Genomic DNA, 17,369 nt, shown 5'->3' on the forward strand with positions numbered 1-17,369 from the left:
CTCCGACCGTGGTGCACGCTAGGAGGTGATAGGGGAGCGGCCTCCGGGCACCTCTTCAGCTCCCTTGTGGCCTGCCCTGTAGGGGTGCGTGCCCTGAGATCCTGTAGGATGGGAGACACTGGCAGAGCCTTGCTTTCAGGTAGCTATTACCACAATTACCTTGACGGACAGCAATGATGACTCTGAAGACGTTTCATTCTTTGATGCAGAAGAAGAGACAACTAATAGACCAAGAAAATCCAAAATCCGACATCCAGTGGCATCATTTTTCCCTTTGTTCTTCCGAGTCAGTGCCATTATCGTCTATCTTCTCTGTGAATTGCTCAGCAGAGCTTTATTGCTTGTATGGTGACAATTATCTTGTTGTCACATGACTTTTGGGCAGTGAAGAATGTCACAGGTAGACTGATGGTAGGCCTTGGGTGGTAGAATCATATTGATGAGGATGGAAAGAGTCATTGGGTGTTTGAGTCCAGGAAGGCATCTCCTCAGGAGAATAAAACTGTTTCAGAAGCTGAATCAAGAATCTTTTGGTTAGGACTAATTGCCTGTCCAGTGCATGGGTGATATTTGCCTTTAGTGCTCTCTTCTCCTTTAGAGTAAAAGGGTTGCCTGTGGTCATTATGGGTGTGGTACTACAGGGTGCCAACCTGTAGGGGTACATCAGGTGCAAAGTGGGCAGCGGGAAGAATTTAACCAGCATGGCTACCTGTATCTTGGAAAGCAGTATTTAAAACAAAACACCGGAAATGAACAGACTTCTTGAATAGAGAGAAAATTATGTTTTCTGTGATATTGGGGAATGGCCTAAGTGATACTTGATTATAAACTGTTTAGAGCTCAGTCCAGTTGCAAAGAGGAGCATTGGGGTTTTTGTTGTTGTTGTTGTTGTTTTGTTTTCACTTACAAAGTTACCATGAAAACTGTTTTCTTTTTTTAAAACAAAGTTTTTATTTTCTTTTTCTAGTAGTTGAGGCTGGGAAGTATGATATCATTAAGAACATTATCAGAATTTATTTTATGGTGTACATATGTATGCATATAGTAATGTATCTGTATATCCCAAATTAATGTGTTAGTTTACATATGTTACAGAGATATTTTCATTTTGATCCACAGAATAAGGGATGTTCTTAGTCGGTCTCAAAGGTATGTGTGTTTACATACTATTTCTGTAGGTTATTTTCGGAAATAAGTTGATTCCATGATTAAGAGTAAACACTTGGCTTGTGTATGAGTTAAAAAGTTAGAAAAAAATTGTTGATTTTAAATACATACTTCATGTTGAAATTGCTTACCTTAGACATGCACAAGTGAAAAACAAATTCAGGCTGGTAGTGTTAACTAGTGTCTAAAATTTTCTTTTATTTTTATACTTAAGGCCTAAATAATAAATGGAATCTTTATAGTTTATGTTTAAGCGATACCCAGGGATTGCTGTTGTTCTATTTATTTCATGGAAAGGATAGTCAGATTTTATTTTGGAACTTCCTGGAAACTCTGAAATGGTCTCTGGACTAAAAAAAATCTTTTAGCACTAAATGAATAGTATTCTTATATCATAGTAAGAATAATCATTTAAATACTTGGCATAATGAATGCCTAAAGACATTTTATGAATCTATTTTTTCTTGCTATAATGGGGATATTATAAATCATACAATTGTATTAATAATATTTCTTAAACAAGGCAATATATTTAACTGTAAACTAAACCAATCTAAAAAATTATTGTAGACAGTTGTAAATTCTGTAAATTGTAAATTTCTAGGTACTAGAAACTTTGTTGGAGTCTTTTAATCAGCAGATTATGTTGTGAATGTATTTGTGCATTGTTAAAATATTTTAAAGATGTTTTAGTTGAATAAATGTGTATTGGAGTGATAGCTTGGAAGGTGCACAACTTTATATTTGTATAAAACTATTGTTTACAAAGCAAAAAAAAAAAAAAAGAAACTGGGTTTTTTTCTTGGTGGGGGGTTTGAACTCAAGGCCTTATTTATGCAAGGTAAGCACTCTACCAACTGAGCTATATCCCCAGCTTGAAACTTTTACATTTCTTGATGAAGTAAAAAATGTTGGAAAAGCTGTTGTCTGGGCTAGGTTTCCAATCCAAGGACCTTGGGTAAGTCCGAGCTAATTACCACACTATGGAAACTTCCTGTAGGGTTCTCCAGTCCACACCAGAAAGGAAGGGTGACTCTTTGGGTACCCTCAAACCTAATAATTTTTGTTTTTTCTTTTAGTATTCTTCATCCATGGGACACTTCCTTCCTTCATACTTTCTATTTGTTAAAATTAACAGAAGTTCCATGACTCACAAAGAGAGTCCAGATTGCTTCCCAAATGCCAGACAGGGTATTTTCAGACTCCCATGGGATTTGATTTCAAAAACCTTCAATAATTTGTTGTGACTTTGGCTTCCATCTCTCTTCCTGAGTCCTGGAGACCACTCAGAACTCTCACAAGGGACACAGCTTGCAGGTGGTGGAGCAGAGTGTTATGGGTGGGTTTTGCCCAATTGACTGTCAGAGGAGGATGGCAGGGGGGTGATGCTTGATAATCTATGTGTCTAGACTCTATGCTGAGTCTAGATGACATCAGACATTTTATTCTGTCATTCTGTTATTCTGGTGAAATAAAAAAAAAGTGGACATAAAATCTAAACCGTTATATTTAACTAGGTTTTATTGATTTTGTTCCCATGAGATGGTCAATATGTATTTCAAACTGGAAGTTGCCAAACTCATCCTTCTGGAACATAGGTTTCCCAAATTCTGATTTTTGCTTGATAACTTGAGTTTTAACATTGGCTCTCATTACTGTCAGTTTGATAAGCACCCAAGTGTGAATGTTGGGCATTCTCTCAAGTGAAAATGACATCCCATCAAAGCTAGTTCAGCTCACCATGCAAATACTCAAATGATTTCCCTCAAGGCAATCACTCTACAGAATGCAGTAGACTTGCTCCATGCATGTGATCATAGCATTACGAAGACTCTTTAAAGATGAGTCGGGCCTGTCTGGGAGAATGCATTTCATATGCAAGCACTATTCAAAGGTTTCTTACAAGTAGGGAATCCAAAGCATGAAGAAGCTAAGTAATTTGCTTAAAGCCACAAAGCAAATAAAAAAACAAAGCCAATACAACACATCAATGATGTCTGACTTCAGAGGTGGGGCAGTTAGATGACATTCTATTTGCCTCTCAATCTTTCTTTAGTTTTGAGTGCTGGGAAGTGAACTTGAGGCCTTGGGTATGACTAGAGAAGTATTCTATCTCGAAGCTGCATGCCCAGCCTGTCTTTCCAGTCTTCAGAAAGGAGGATTTTTACAGTTTTTTCAAGTCAAGTTGTCAAAGCCTCAGTTTTGATTTTATAATTTACATGATTTTATAATTTTAATATATAGTTTTTAAGTTTCTTGACCAAATATGACTTTTAAAATATATACATTTCTATTTTACCTTTCTTGGTGTTTTCCTTTATCTGTGGCATAATTTTCATCTACCACTTAGAAAGGATTTTGCCCTTTTTTTGACAGGGTGAAAGATATTATGGTCTGCTTAAAAATGTATTCTAGTAATAAAATAAATTCCATGTTTGTATAAATATGTCAAAATAGACTCTACTGTTATTTGTAACAAAATTTTTTAAGAATGATAAAAAATGTGTTCTGTTTTACTCAGGTTATTTTTCTTAGGTAAAATTTAAAATTATATTGATATTAAATACTGATCCATTCACATCACTCATCTCCAATGTAAATGGTAAAGAAAACAAAATTCATGCGGAAATATGAGAAGCTGAACCATTGCAAACTGACATTTAAAAACAGTTTATAAAACAATATTTTGCAAAGACAATGCGACACTGTTTCAGGCAGAACAGTCTTTGCATCCTACGGGGAGTATCTGTAAGAGAGATACTGCTCTTCTGTTGTCCCTTGGCCATAACCTGGTGAGCGATGTAGGTCATGTGATCGCCAGGACGTGGTTCTGGTCCAGGGTCACACCGCAGTCTAGGTCCACTTCCCTTCTGCGCCTTCCACGTTTTGGATCACAGATACTCCACCACTGGGATCTCATTCGTGCAGGGAGCAGGACCCGCGCGGCCGCTCACCAGCCTCGGCTCGGGACTCGTCCCTAACGTCACCTGGTCACCTCGTGTCCACCTCCACCTCCCCCGAGCCGGGCTCCTCCCAGCTCCCGGCGCAGGAGTGCGGGAGGGCTCGGCCACCCGAGCTCCGGGCGCCTCTAAGTCAACCTCGGTGTCTTTCCCACGTTACCGACCTCGGCGGGACTGAGTGCAGCCTCAGCAAGTCCCCCAGGTGTCCTCCGAGCGCGCCACCTCGGGGTTGCGGGGACAAGGTCGGGTTATTTCCTTGGGAACATTTTTGGTCTTCAAGAGAGGGATCACAGGCTTCCCTTCTGTGGTCAGAGAAGCCCACCTAGGACTAGATCCAGGCTGCTGCTTCTTTCTCCTCCTCCCCCTCCCACAGGAGGCTCACAAGTTTAAAGACAGCCTTAGCAAATTAGCCAGACCTAAGCACCTTAGTGAGACCCTGTCTAAAAAACCAAAAGAGCTGGGGATGCAGATCAGGGGTAAAGCCCCCTGGGTTCAATCCCCAGTACTGGAGAAAAGAAAAACAAATGCAAACACAAACAAACAAACAAAACCCAGGTGTACAAAAAGGATAAAGGGCTCAGGTCTTTTGAGGGCGGTGAGGTGAGGACTATCAAAATTGCCAGTGAACATGTTTTTTGATGCGGTTCTTCTACATGTGTGTAAGTCGTGGTGGCACACATGAGATTCAGTGACCGCCCACAGCTATAAACAGTGTGTGTGACAACAGGAGGGAAACTCCAGTGCCAACGCTGGTACCGAGCATGTAACTGAATACGAGGCGTATTTATAAGACAATGAGAACATTTTTCTGTTTCAGATATGGGAAGATGGAAAAAATACATTCCGAATAAAAAAATTAAAAGGAAAGGATGGAATGTGAATAAATTGCCACTATCTGTGACAGAAAAAAAAAGAAAATATATTTGTAGAACTTTGGTTGCTCATTTAAAAATCTCTGGAATGAGAAACAGATCACTACAAACAATGGTGACATTTTGGGGAGAAGGAGACTGGGTGCCTCTAGAGCCGCAGTTCTGGAACTAGTCAGACCTAGGTAGGGAAAGGAGGCCGCAGGTAGATGGGGAGGCTTCCAGGTGTGGCTCAGGAGACTGGGCATCAGAGAGCTGCGAGACCCGGGACCGCCAAGAACCTGACGGATCCGAAGATCCTTCAGGCAAACAACTGCGTTCGGTTAGCGGCGGGTTTAGGAGGCCAGTGGCTGACAGGTCTGATTCATCTGGCGCACGTGCTGATGAGCAGGCGTTTGGAGAGCATTAATCCTAAATATTTCCATGTATTCTTTTTTTTTTTCCTGATCAAAGAGCTCATCTGCAAATGGAAACAAATGTAGAGAAATGTGAAAACTATGGTAACTTTGATTTTAAGACGATTTACAGGACAGAAATAAATTCCATTTTAGTTCTAGGAAACCTAAATTTACTCACAAAGTAACTCAGCATTAACAGCTGGAATGAAGACATTAACTGAGTACTTTGGGGGAGAAGGTTTAGCTGCATTCATAAACGTTCCTTCCTGGGCATGAAGCTTATTGTATTCTTAGTATTTTGGTGGATTTTCTCTTCTTTCTTCCTAATTTTTAATTAACATTTTATTAGAAAAAAAATTGAACACACTAAGACTTTTTATTTTTTTTAATGCATGTACTTAAGACCTGTTTCACATTCTGGCCAGTTGTTTTCTGAGCATCAATCACACCCCCTTTGCCAATATAGAAAGAGGGATGGTGCCCTGGGGTGGGGAAGGAGAGGAAATATCACCTTGCCTGTCTCAAAAAATAAAATCCATCCAGCAGCATATTCACGGACAATGTTTTAGTTGGTCTGTATCCTCTTTTGGAGTGGGATAAACAGGGAGAAAAAATAAAAAGATATTTTCTTTTCTATTATTCAGCCTTTGCAGGACAGCAGATTTGTTTTCTTTTCAGAAACAAAGTGTGTGACAATGACTGTGTTTTCCAATCCTGTTTCATCATTTCATTCTAATTTTAGACAATTGTGTGCATGTTCACCCTTTTCCTCTGACCCCTGTGTGGCCAGTAACTATGTATCTCTTACTATTTTATTTCTTATATTCACAATGCCCTTGGTGCTCAATAAGTAATCTATTTACTAAATCTACAAACACCACAATTGTTCCATTAGTGGCACCCTGGGAAGAACTGAATCAAGGACAATTTTCTGGACAAAAATGTAAACTAAGTTTTCCTACTATGGTTGGCTTCATTAAATTTTAGTGCCCAAGTTTCTTTCTTTCTCATGTAAGTAATATTTCATTCACATAACAAAGGCAGATAACTTGATTTGGAAACTTTGATTTGCCCCAAATTGTATTCAGCTCAATTATTTATCCCACAAACATATATTAAGTGCCTATTTATAGCTGGCATTATGTCACCATAGGACCTCTCCTGCCCCACGGAGGGTAGAGGTTTGTTAGTAACTAGATATTAAAAATAATTGTAAAGCATTGTGAGATATAAAACATTTCTATAAAATTTGATATGTGATACATAGAAGAGACATTTGAGTTATATTATGAGTCGTTAGAGGAAACCATTAGATGAAGAGTTAGAAATGGAGCTATAGAGGAGGAACATTTCTAGGAAAGATAGTAATACCCAGAATCTGGAATAGTCAGGGAATTGCAAGTAGTTAATTGTGACCGAAAAAAAGACTCCTGGAGGGACTGCAGTTGCCTGTGGGTTGCCAAGGCTAAATTTCACCTGGAATGCTAGATTCAAGAAGGGTGGTTGACCATAGGGCAGAGTGACAATGACTGGGGAAGCTATGGATGTAAGAGTGGTGAGAAGATATATGGATGAGGGCTGAATAACTGGGTCAAACTTTCTTCAGGAAGATGAACTTAAAGTTGTAGTTGGTAGGTTAGGAAACAAAGTGCTGAGAGAATCACTATGTTTCATGGGAAGAGATGGATGTGTATGTGTGTGTGTGTGTTCGCCAACACACTTGGGCCAGAATTCGAACTGTGTTGGTGTCTCTGCATTTGTTTGGGATGTCTGATGTCTTGGAGTCGTGGCTGGAAACACTGATTCCAATCCAAGAGAAGAAGAGTTCAGGTACAATTGAAGCATGAGCTAAGAAAGCTCATGGGGAGAAGGGAAAAATTCAACTACTAGTAAAACCATCAGGGAAAATCATCACAGACTTTGAAGGACTCTGAACTGATGTCACAGGAATGATATGGTGAGGGCCAGTAATCTTGACAGTAATTGTAAAGTTGGAAAACTGCCCTTAACTAAGGGATTTACAGGGGGAATGGGTCCAGGTGGATCTAAGGCTAATGACTACTTAGCAAACCATTAAAAAAAAAAAAAAAAAAAAAAAAAAAAAAAAAAAGAAAGAAAGAAAGAAAGAAAGAAAAAAGATTTTCACTCTTATCCAAAATGCAGGCTTTATCTGTAAAAATATGATGACCCATCATGACCATGCCAAAGCTCTACCGTTTTATTCACAATTAAATTCTATCCTGGCAATCTTAGACTAATTTCTTTCAACATACACATATGCCCTTTGGAACAATCTAGATTGTTGCTACGGTTTGGATGTGAGGTATCCCTCAAAAGCTCAGGTATCTTGAGCCATTGAAAGAAGCTTGAAAAGTTTAAGTCTAGGAGTATGGCTTTAAAAAGCAGTGCTTTTTTTTTTTTTTTTTTTTTTTGGTTATTTTGCTTTTAGAGAAAACTCTGTCATCTTTTTATCAAAAGTCGAAATATGCAAAGACATTCTTCCCAGTCCGACATTGTTACTGCAGAGAACACCTTAGGGGATCGGGGAAAGGCTTTTTTTCCCTTCCCTCACAGTGGCCGGTTAGCTCAGTTGGTTAGAGCGTGGTGCTAATAACGCCAAGGTCGCGGGTTCGATCCCCGTACGGGCCAGTTCCTTTTTTTCCCACTGAAAAGAAACAACAAATAGTTCACATTTCTCAAAAGTTCCAAGGCCACCCTGCATACTTTCCCGAGCCCAGGATCTCCAGCCGCTGCTACAGTTTTCCAGGATTTCCCCAAGGCTCCTACAGTTCGCCCCAAAACCCAGTGTTGTAGAGGGCTTGCAGCCCCAGGATGGGAGACCTGCCTGGAAATTAAACCGAAGAACTGGAAAGCTTGCGGGCGCTTTTTAAATTTGATTTTATTGTCCTCCCGAAGGATCCGGAAACCAATCTCCTTTCTCAGATGGTCAAAACACAAGGTGAAGACTGCACGTGCCAACAGGCTGGCCCCTCGGCCGCCCCTGAACCCGCTTCGGATCTCGCCGACGGCCAGGACTGCCCAGCGGTCGCGGAGGTGCAAGCCTGAACCCGCTTCGGATCTCGCCGACGGCCAGGACTGCCCAGCGGTCGCGGAGGTGCAAGCCTGAACCCCCTTCGGATCTCACCGACGGCCAGGACCGCCCAGCGGTCGCGGAGGTGCAAGCCTGAACCCCCTTCGGATCTCACCGACGGCCAGGACCGCCCAGCGGTCGCGGAGGTGCAAGCCTGAACCCCCTTCGGATCTCACCGACGGCCAGGACTGCCCAGCGGTCGCGGAGGTGAAAGCCTGAACCCCCTTCGGATCTCACCGACGGCCAGGACTGCCCAGCAGTCGCGGAGGTGCAAGCCTGAACGCCTTTGGGATCTCACCAATGGCCAGGACTGCCCATCCGTCGCGGAGGTGCAAGCCTGAACCCCCTTCGGATCTCACCGACGGCCAGGACTGCCCAGCGGTCGCGGAGGTGCAAGCCTGAACCCCCTTCCGGATCTCACCGACGGCCAGGACTGCCCAGCGGTCGCGGAGGTGCAAGCCTGAACGCTTTGGGGATCTCACCAATGGCCAGGACTGCCCATCCGTCGCGGAGGTGCAAGCCTGAACCCCCTTCGGATCTCACCGACGGCCAGGACTGCCCAGCGGTCGCGGAGGTGCAAGCCTGAATCCCCTTCGGATCTCACCGACGGCCACCGTGGCAGACCTGCGAGCCCGAACGGGTTCAGACGACAGAGACTACTGGACTACTGGAGGGGGTGGGGGCTGCATTCCGCGGCTCCCACCCACGAGCCCAGCCTCTCGCCGACCCGCATCTAAAAGAGACTCGGACGAAGACTGCGGGCAGGGTTCTGCGCCTGCGGCCTCTCGGGAGCCCAGCCACCCTACGTCCTAGGCACCGGCGCCAGAGACGCCCAAGCCAGGCTCCCGGGCTCCCCAGGCCACGGGTACAAAGAGTCTCCTTCCAAAACCAACAGGGGTGAGGGTGCAGCGGTCCTGGCGAGTGGTCCAGCTGCAGGCGCTCCGGTCGGAGAGGGCCGGCCAGTTCAGGCGGGGGCACCTGAACGAGAACTTGAGGGCTGGCTTGGGAGGGCCGACCTCAGGGTTTGGGGCTGGAGTGTATCCCTAGGAAACTTCCTTATGAGAGAGAAAATAGAAACCAGCTGAAGAGCCAGCGATTGAGGATCTAACAACAGCACGATACAGCCTAGAATCAAGTAACCGAGACAAGGCAGGCTGCTGTGTACGGATGTTTGAAATGTGCACAGGACACTTATTTTAAAAACACGCATTAGGGCCATGGGGCCTTGCTGATGTAAAAACCGGGCACAGACATGTAGGCAATTGTTATTTTACGTAGGCCTACAGCAAGGGTTAAAGGATTTCATCCAAATTCTCTTTGCAGTATTGGAGTGTGTTTGGGGGGAATTCAAATTTCTACAGAAATTATATCCTCTAATAAACCATTAAGATATTTGGCATTTTAAAATAATAAATAAAATTTAAAATAAATAGAGATCAGTGAGTGAGGATTTGAGTCCACAGGCTGAAGGCTGAGGTACAGCTTTTACAGAAGAGGAGCAAAGAGACAAAAGGCAGGAAGTACACGTGTAGCCTCCGGACTTCTTGGCCTTGTTCAGGTCTGGGCGTGCAGCCTTTGCTCTCAGCCTCAGACACCCTCAGCTTGAGTTGGTTTCAAGAGCGATGGTCCCTGAGTCCTGAGCAGGGGAGCAGTCCTGAAACCCAGACCACAGCCTACATGCAGTGTAAGAAGACAGGGAAGGCAGAGAGGGAGAGGCATCCAGAGAAGGCACTGCAACCATTGTTGTCTGCATAACTAGAGTGGCCGCTGGGCCATAAATGTAAAGCCCCCACCCCAGGGGTGTTGGGGAGCACCAAACCCTCAGTCTGAGGGGCAGTTGTCAACTAGACTTATTTACTGTGAGCTCCTGAATAAGTTTCTAAGAACTATAAGTTAGTTTTATTTTAAAATGTGTATTAGAGGTTTCTGTTGTATGATTATTTTACTATTTTACCAGGAAAATTTGGCAATTACTAATATCTGTATTCCTCAAGGTTGACCCCAAGACAGCGTAGCCCTCCACCTCCCACAGAGCCTGGCTCCCAGCAGCATGTCTGGTTTCAGACCCTAATCTGGGCTGGCACTGGCTCCGGTGAGTACCTTGGCTTGTGTGCTTGGTCACTGCAACTCCTGGGCTCACTCCGGAGACAGGGCCACAAGCTCAAAGGCCACTGGCGGGTTCCGCTCATGAATCTTAGTGAAGTCTGGGGCTGTGGTACAAAAACATTTTTTACTGATAGCTCAGTCATTGTCCTGGATGTCAATCCAATAACGAGAACAAGATTTTGAGAAAAAGGAAAAAGGAGTTTTATTGCTTTACTAGCAAAAGAGAAACGCAGGGACTCCTGTCCTAGACGCTGTGATTCTGGTGGTCAAGAGTAACAGAGGTGGTTCCAAAGGCTGCATTCCAGCTGTGTCCTGCCAGGAGTCACAGTTCACTTGTGGCTTTCCCAGAGAGCCCCTTCTTAGGTCCTCTGAGGCCACCGTGAAGTCTGAATTACTTCGTTCCTGTGATGTGTGCTCAAGGAAAAGGGACTGGCCTGGGACGGGAGGGCGCATAATCCCATAATCCGCTTCCCCAAGGATAGAGAGGGGAAGAGGGAGAGAGAGAAGGGGACGGGAGGATGTGGATTTTAAATAAGCCACGGTGGCAGAGCAGCAAGGGTCATGTTCAAATCATCAAGTGGACCCCATTACAATCGCATTCTGACTTTGAAGTTAAAGGTGTAAAAAGCATGCTCTTAGGACATCAGGGACCAGGGGTCACTCATTGTTTAAGCTGCTTGATGTCCACTCAGTGTTTACTATGCCCTCTGTTTAGAAAACATCAGTATCCGGGATGCTCCAACAGGACTAAGGCCCTGGTCACTCTCTGAAGCTAGATGTGAAGCCCCGAGAGCCAGACCACACCTGGGTTCCTTAGCTCTTGGTGTTGTTGGTTCCCTGGAGCCAAACTGTCCTGGGGATAGGGTCAGGCCCAGCCGGCTCCTGGAGAGAGCCCGAGCTCAGACCCTCTTAGACCAAGTGGGAAAGCTCAGTCTCCCGCAAAGGGATGTTGCGGCGAGCTTTGCAGAGAAGCGGGATGAGAGGCGAGAAAGGCCCACAGGAGAGACCCGAGGCCAGGAGGCCGGGAGGGAAGCGCGCCCGGCGCCCTGCAGCTCGGCGGGCGCAGGAGGTTTACCACCCGTCGACACCGGCTCCGGGGTCCGGGGGCCCCCCTCAGCTGCCCCGCACCCGTTCGCTCTACTTATGCAACCGCCTCCTGTGACACAGAAGGACAGCGGGAAATGCCACGGGCCCTTGACACAGCCGTCTCACTTTCAAAAAAGGATGCGTACATAGATAATTAGAAAACTAGTGTCCTGATTTTTTTCCCCCTTATTCGGACTCGTAAGAAAATTCTTTAACTTCTGTCAAATAATACGGACATCCTTATTTTATAATCTGTATGTAGTCGCAAATCTGCTATCACTTTTGTTTATGCCTAGTCTTTATTAATTAAAGTTATATATTTTAATTAAAATGACTTGTAGTTAAATGTGTAAAAAGCATCCTCTTAAAAACATTGGAGGTTCTACCTTACTAATAAGAATATATTCTGCAAGCTCCGAACCATAAATCGGTTATTTTGCTGTTAATTCCCACTGAAATCTCACTCCAGCATTAAATTTCCATCCAGACACACGAATTGTTGGGGGAAATATTTTCATCTTTCATTAAAAGATGCATTTCCTACGCAATTCTACTTTTCATATATAATATTTATTAAAATGTTTTCTGTGTGTCCTTTACTGTGTGCTAACATTACACGTAAAAGTAATTCAAGGCATGAGAAAAATGCTTAAAACTGAGATTTTTGGTCACTGGAAATAAGTAAAAATCAGATTTCTATTCATAGAAGCAGTGTGGCAGATAAGGTCTTTGACGTGTAAAAATACATAATATTGGGATAAAATTCTGTGGCAGATATAGAATGGAAATACGTTTCCAAGAGGGAAAGGATTCTTGCAAAATTTTTCAACTGTATACAGCTCAGTAAGAAGGCTGCCAGGTCTGGTAAGATCTGAGGAACTCAACCGGCGGGATGCGCAGGGGGATTTCAGCACATTGCAGGCAGAGGTAGAAGGAGAACGTGGATCTTGCAGACAACGAAAAGATGCTCGCTGTCGCTGGAGAGCAACTGTGGGCATCGAGAAACGATGACAGTTGGGCACCAGGGTGGCATCATTGAAATGTGAGAAGCCCTGGGGAGGAGGGAGGAAAGAACCTGTTGGAGCAGTCTTTCAGAGCACTGGGATCAAAGTGCAGGCCTGAAAAGAGAGTCCACAGACAGAGAGGGCCAGCAGGACGAGGTGGCCGAGTGGTTAAGGCGATGGACTGCTAATCCATTGTGCTCTGCACGCGTGGGTTCGAGTCCCACCCTCGTCGGGCCTGGCTGCAGTTTTCTTCTGTTCCAGTATGCCTCTGAGTTGGGCAGGAGCAAATCGAGATTTGTACCCTTCTTACTGTCCCAGCCAAGTCCTTTGAGATCTCCAGTCCAAATGTGACTCAAAATATTAGTTGGCCTTGGAGACCAATAGAGGGAACCATAGGGATCAGGTATCACTCAAAGTCTTGATGACCACTGGAGTGTTCATAAACATGGAAAATGTGTAAAAACAAGCAATGTGGGACCACCATGTGCTTTTTTGGCTTGAATTGGTTTGATTTTGATGCTGGGGATGGAACTCAGTCTGCAGACAGCTCTGCAAGTGCTCTACCACTAGCTACTCCCCCAACCCCATTTTCCAGAACATTTAAGTGTAAGTTCTAAGTATTGTGGCCCTTTGCTCTTCAAATGTTTAAGAGGGAATTTTCTGAAAGCAAAGACACTCTTATGCAACCACTGTTAATATGGTGTGTGTGGTAGTTTTAAAAATTTTTGCCTGTATTCCACTTCTATCAGTTGATCTGTAATGTGCTTTACAGCACCCCCACTTTAGTGCAGGATTGAGTTAGGACCAGGTAACCTCCACAGCCTTTTAGTGCCCTTTAACCTGTCCACATAAATACCAATGAGTATTTTATGACCCTGACATTTTTGAAGGACACATTTAAAAAATAGAATAAAATCAAAATTGAAATATGAGAAGCCCTGGGGAGGAGGGAGAAAAGAACTTTTATGAAGAGTCTTTCAGGCAACGATATGCAGAGCACTGGGATCAAAATGCAGGCCTGAAAGAAGAATCTACAGACGACAGGAGGTGGCTGAGTGGTTAAGGCGTTGGACTGCTAGTCCCTTGTGCACTGCTCATTTGGGGTTTGGGATTTTCTCCTGTTGGACTCATCTACGCAGTACACCATGTACGCAGCAGGCGTCCCTGGAACACTGTCTGGAGACTGGAGACTTCTGTGTCCATCACCCTTCGGTACTGGGTTGATTCTGGTTTTGCAGTCAGGCTGATACTTTTTCCATTGTGACTAAGGCAATGCAAACAGCTTGCTCCCTTGAAAATTTCCCTTCAGATTTGGCATCTGTAAGTCCTACCTGAACCATATTTACTACGATGGTTTCAAACCCATGGTTCTTCAACCCAGCATTCCCGTCACATTTAGCAGTCTGGACTTCTTCAGCATTCGCTTATAAGCAAGAGCCCTCTACCAACCTCCATCTATGTGTGTATTTATTATTAGTGTGAGCTTTTGAAATCCTATTTTTCAGCCATCTGCAATTCATTGTTGTCTTTAATTACTCAAATAATTCCAGAGTTGGTTGGCCAGAGCCCCTCAGTCTGTGACTATGTCCCAGGCACATTGTGCCCCTGTGATCTTTAGGTGCTCTGAATTTGTGGCATAACAAGCCCCTCTTTGTTCCCCAGAGGGAAACTTTGAGTGAGCAACCATATCCAGGGCCCAGCTAGTTTACTGCTTCTGAGATGTCTTGCTTTTAGGACCCTTTAGCAAAAAAAATTCTAGGAAATCCATGTATGTACAGACACACATACCACACGCACACAGGTGTGTACAGACAAGTGTATACACACATGCATATTTTGATAATCACGACACACAATATCAGCTTCAGGTCTTCTCATGCCCAAGAAGTCCTTTCTCCCTCCCCTTGGTGTGTCCTTCTCCACAATGAGAACACACCAAGTGATATCAACATGCTCACTGTCATATGGTACACTGAAACACCTAAAGTACCTTCAAAATCGTTTCACCTGCATGACAACAGGGAGAAAACAACAACTGAAAGAGTTCAAGATTTCTTTGTAATTTTCACCCTGGTCCAGACTCTGTGTTAAAAAATAATACAGATTGATTTGGCTCTTTTTGTCCTCCAGTATGATATTTATTATTCCCTTGAAATCCAGTGAAGTCCAATTATTTTGCTTTGCCTCTAGTTTCAGGGTTTTGTTGTTGTTGTTGTTTTGTTGGTTTGTTCCTGTCCTTCCCATACAAAGATAGATACAATCAGAGCCATCTCTTGCTCCCTGATCTCCCCATACACGGCCCTTTTGGTGACTGGCTTTGTTTCTTTCTGACGAGTCCTGGGTATGCGTATCTTCTGCTTCACTCCTTCTTGTACACAGCAAGGTGAGATCCACATGTGCTCTGTTGTACTTTGCTTCCCCCCTTGAAACAGTCCCCTGGATGTTGCTGCATATGGTTGACAGACAGCTTTTCTTCCTGGTTCATTCTGCTCCAGGTCCTCCACTGGGCACTGCAGGTGTGCGACCAGTCTCCACAGCTGGACATTCACATCTAGTCACAGTGCTTGAGGGGGCCACTGACCGGCTGTCGGTCTGGGATACCTCCAGATAAGAGCGTCTTCAAAGCTGCCAAGGAAAGGGAAAAGCACCTTCCCCTCATGGCTTTATTTCCATCTTTCCATTTCAGTTCTCTCTCTCTGTGTGTGTGTGTGTGTGTGTGTGTGTGTGTATGGTTTCCTATAAATTCTGGGTTCGTGTTGTTTAGAAGAATTCATATCTTCTGACTGTTAAGGACTCACTGCAGAGCGCTCTAATTTTTTCTTAAAATTTTGTTTCACAAAAATCTGACTACAACTTCCTTTCTTCTCTCATTTTATGTCTCCCCTTGGAATCCAGACAAATAAACTTTAAAAAGGTCAACGCTTCCCGTCTTCTACCACTTCATATTTAATTTTTGCCTCCGTTTTCCCCCATAAAGTCCACAGCGACGTAGTGCACCTACGTGGAGATAAAAACAGCACCCAGGAGTGCTGAGGCGACAGGCTTACCAGGCAGTCCCATTGATCTGATCCAAGTTTCACAAATGCACAGACTCGAATAAAGGAGTGGCAGTGAGGCGTTTACCAAGTAAAAATGTCACACAGACGTTGTTGTGCACAAGTAAAAAGTGTTTTTCTTTTGAATGTGAAGAAAACACAAAACTACGACCGACTGAGGATCAGCGCGCATTCTCTTCGCGGGATCCGCTGCAGATCGGCGGTGAGTCCGTCTGCTGCTCCGCAGTGCGAAGGGAGCCGTCGGCCTTTCTTTTGACATGAGTGACAAGGGCCGGCACTGCAAGAAAAGGTGGGGAAACAACCTTTACTTCTTCCCCAGAGGGCAGGGGCGACCCGTCTGGCAGAGGGCGAGTGTGGAGGCACCAGCTTCTCCCGCCGGTGTCCTAGCGGGACCCCCGTCGGTGCCCCGCCGCGCGGGAGCTCACGCCACCCCAGCTGTGCCTCCTCACCCCCACACTGCGGCCGGTTCACGATGGACCCCTACTCAACTACCAAGAACCAGCTTCCCAGTCACTAAAGTCAAGGGCGTCGTGGCGAGCAAAAGCGCCACTGCCCTGCCTGCCGCGCGCGCGCCCCGACCTCGACGTCGCGTGGGCAGCGGGGACAGGGCCAGCGGCGGGTGGAGGCGCAGCCCGGCGCCCGGCCAGGGCTGCTGCGCGGAAGCGGGTCGCGCGGACCTACCGAGTCGGGTCGTGTGTCCACTGGGGCGAGCTGGGGCGAGGAGACGGCACTGAGGAGTGTCCACTCCACAGCCTCCGGCTCCTCGCCGAGGTGTCCCTAGCCCTGACCCTGGGAGTGGGGAGCCTCGCCAAGGTAAGATGCTTCCCTTAAGAAGGTAGCGAAACGAGCCCTAAAGGGAGGTCCTTGGTGGGGACCTGCTTCCTGCCTACCACGAACGCACTTGTGTTTCTTACTGTGCCGTCTAGGCTGCTTTAAAACCAGACGGGACACCTGCCGGACACGTCCGACTCCGTTAGACTATTCCTCTTGAGCAGAAGCTCCTTTACACCCAATCCGGGCTTGACCTAGACTTCTGAAGCACACCGAGTGCTAAGGCTGGGGTGTGACCTGCAGGGGCCAACGGTTACCTTGCTGTTTGTGACAATCTGGACTGGAGGGTGCTTTTTGAATTGTATTTACCAGCTGCATTCTTAAAAGGTGACACAAATTGATCAGAAACTCTTACACGGAGAAGAGCAGTCCAGGATTCACCAGGGAGATTCAAGTGTGGGAAAAGGGAGTCCTTATTTCTTCAAATCCAAATGATAAGAAGAAAGGTTCCAGCCTGGAGAGGAGCAAACTAAACTCCAACTCAGCAGAAGGAAGGAAACAGAAAAGTTTGAGCTAAGTAAAACAGAGAATGGAAAAGCAAATGCATAAGAAAACCAAAAATTTGTTCTTTGACTTTACTAGATCAATTAAGGAGAAAAAGAAGAAAATAACAAGATTCAGAAATAAGAGTTGGAACATCACTATTAAGCTTACTAAAGAAAATGGAATGTAAAATAATATTGAACAAACTGTATGCCAACAAATTAGATAACCTAGATAAACTGGACTGATTTCTAGAAACACACAAATTACTGAAACTGACTCAAGAAAGAGAAAATCAGAAGAAATCTGTAGCAAGTA

General features: G+C 44.8%; 2 non-coding genes and 1 pseudogene across 2 annotated transcripts; all 3 read left to right on the top strand.

The window, feature by feature from the left end:
• Window positions 1-345: 345 nt before the first annotated feature.
• On the top strand, window positions 346-811 carry LOC110599293 (Golgi apparatus membrane protein TVP23 homolog B pseudogene; annotated as a pseudogene).
• Window positions 812-7,969: 7,158 nt separating this feature from the next.
• Trnai-aau (transfer RNA isoleucine (anticodon AAU)) lies at window positions 7,970-8,043 on the top strand. Its single transcript has one exon. It is a non-coding gene; the product is annotated as a tRNA-Ile (tRNA).
• A 4,788-nt stretch (window positions 8,044-12,831) lies between these two features.
• Window positions 12,832-12,913, top strand: Trnas-gcu (transfer RNA serine (anticodon GCU)). The gene has a single exon. It is a non-coding gene; the product is annotated as a tRNA-Ser (tRNA).
• Window positions 12,914-17,369: the final 4,456 nt, after the last annotated feature.

This window comes from Ictidomys tridecemlineatus, chromosome 8 (genome assembly GCF_052094955.1).
Source record: "Ictidomys tridecemlineatus isolate mIctTri1 chromosome 8, mIctTri1.hap1, whole genome shotgun sequence".
Classification (NCBI taxonomy): domain Eukaryota; kingdom Metazoa; phylum Chordata; class Mammalia; order Rodentia; family Sciuridae; genus Ictidomys; species Ictidomys tridecemlineatus.